Source organism: Palaemon carinicauda, chromosome 1, assembly GCF_036898095.1.
Source record: "Palaemon carinicauda isolate YSFRI2023 chromosome 1, ASM3689809v2, whole genome shotgun sequence".
NCBI classification, from domain to species: Eukaryota; Metazoa; Arthropoda; class Malacostraca; order Decapoda; family Palaemonidae; genus Palaemon; species Palaemon carinicauda.
In genome coordinates, this window is record NC_090725.1 from 61386916 (window position 1) to 61389415 (window position 2500).

The window sequence follows — 2500 nt, forward strand, 5'->3', positions numbered from 1 at the left end:
TATTTCCTACATTCATTTCTTTAGTTATCACGACATTTCTGTAAAAATTGGAGTAGCTTGTAATCTATTTCTTAGAGGTTTGAGAATCTGTTCCCCAGCCTACCTAAATAAAGAATTTGAAATCATCCGTAAACAACTCGCCCAGCTATTCTACCCGACGTATGTCATAGAAAAGGCCATCAACAAAGCCAACACGATATATTATAAAGATCATGATGTTACTAACCAAAGAGATTTTAAAAATAAGATAAAACTCCCATATATAGAAGGTATTAAAAATATAACAAATCATATCAAAACTGAGAACCCCTTTGTTTTTTCATATCCAAAGACCATAGGAAGCGCCCTTATTAATGTTTATCAAAATAAAAGAGAAATAGAAGCCGGCGTTTACAAAATACCATGTAGGGACTGTGAAAAAGTGTACGTTGGGCAAACTGGCCGTTCGCTATCTCAAAGATTATCCGAACACAAAAGATCTGTTAGATATGGGTATGAAAACTCGGGGATTTTCATTCACCTTAGGGATTTAGGGCACCAGATCAACTGGAGTGAGTCGTCTTTGCTTTTTAAGAGTACCTGTCCGTACAGAAGGAAAATCCTGGAATCAGCCATCATAAATCAATCAAACACAATAAACCTATCTGGGGGCCAATGGAAAGCTGACACAGTGGACAATACTCTTCTCAACCCTATCATTAAGAAGATAATCCACGGAGACCGACCACCAGACATGCATCAGAGGTCAAGACTTCCTCCAAGCGGCTCAACAATAAGAACACGCACCTGGATGTAATTAAATTTGGCTAATCCTTCCAGCAATTATAACAACTATAGAACAATTGAACACACCCTTTTGCTTTCATATATAAACCGTCACTCTCCACTGTAATTCTCACTTTTACTTTACATCCTGAAGAGGGTCGATGTTTATTGACCGAAATATAGTGTGATTTATTCATATTTCCTGTGTTTCTTTTATGGGCCTTTTTGAAAAAACATGTTAAACTGTTCGATTACAGTTATAAATAAGACATATATATATATATATATATATATAAATATATATATTCATATATATAGGGATACACACACACACATACACACACACACACATATATATATATATATATATATATACATACATATATATATATATATATATATATATCTAGGTACTTACCCCAATTTTGTGTGGTAGCTGGCATAAGTGAAAAGAAAATAATAAGCGGGATACTTCCTCTCTACGCTTCTCCAAGTTTGTCGACATCCGTAAATATAATGATGTCTTCTAATTACCATAAATCTTATTTTCTCCGTCTATCAAAAATGAAAAAAGTTAATGCATTACAAACACTGTGGTCACCTCTTCTCTTTCTGTAGAATAATGTTTTTTAGATATAACTTTATCGTCAATTCTAAGATGCAACTGGGTCTCCTTCTCTTTCTTGTATATTTAAGGTGAATCAATTAGTAATATGCATCGTATTCCTGATGTAATGAAATTCTATACTATGATTGTTTGATAAACTTCTCAAAGATGAAAAAAAATAACGCTTATAAAAAGAAAAAAAAATAACTAAAAGATCAATGGCATTGAGAAGTGAAAATTAATTAAGCTAGAATTCAGGAAATTGTATTTGAACGAATTTTGGGAATTGGCTAAATAAGGTTTGTTTGGCAATATATAAATAAATACAATAAATACTATTCACTTTTATGTTTTTTTTTATTTATCCAAAATACCTTCCTTAGTTTATCGTTATATAAGTACTGGATATTTTTTTCGCAAAATGACTGAATTAATTCAGCAAAAAAAAAAAAAAAAAAAAAAATAGAGCGCATAATGAAAGAATTAAAAATGTTGAAATATGAAAATACTAATCTTAAAGTTTCCTCGTTAGTTATGTTCCTGCTAAAACTGTTATTTTCCATCTATTCAAATTTCCCTTTATATCTGGCCTATCATCACAATAAGAAATGTGTTTCCATTAAGAGGCATAAAAATCTTAAATCATCTTGATGTGCCCTTCGACGGTTTAAGATTCATGGATCCTTCTCTTTTTTAGGTCAAATATGTATTTTAAGATTCCCCCGATGACATGCTGGAAAAAAAGTATTAATCCCTCGACGACTGTTCAGACGATATCTTCTGTTTATAGGGAAATAATCATATCCCATAAATTTCTTTCTTTAGATAATATCTCGAAAATCTCAGGAAACATTCAAGGTTTAAAAAACTTTATTTCTTCCTTTGTTTCGGGATTTCCTCGAGTTAAATAAAGACGCCAAATTTACTTTCCAAATTGGGTTTGAATAAATCTATCTACGGCAAGTGATATTCATTTGCCTTCACTTATATATATATATATATATATTTATATATATATACATATATATATATATATATATATGTATATATATATGTGTATATATATATATATATATATACAGAGAGAGAGAGAGAGAGAGAGAGAGAGAGAGAGAGAGAGCTTTATGC

The 2500-nt window shown here is 31.0% G+C and overlaps 1 protein-coding gene across 1 annotated transcript in view; it reads right to left on the bottom strand.

Moving 5' to 3' along the window:
• LOC137644598 (uncharacterized) overlaps positions 1–2500 on the bottom strand; it is a 170654-nt gene that overhangs the window by 26514 nt on the left and 141640 nt on the right. The gene's annotated exons all lie outside the window — the stretch shown is intronic.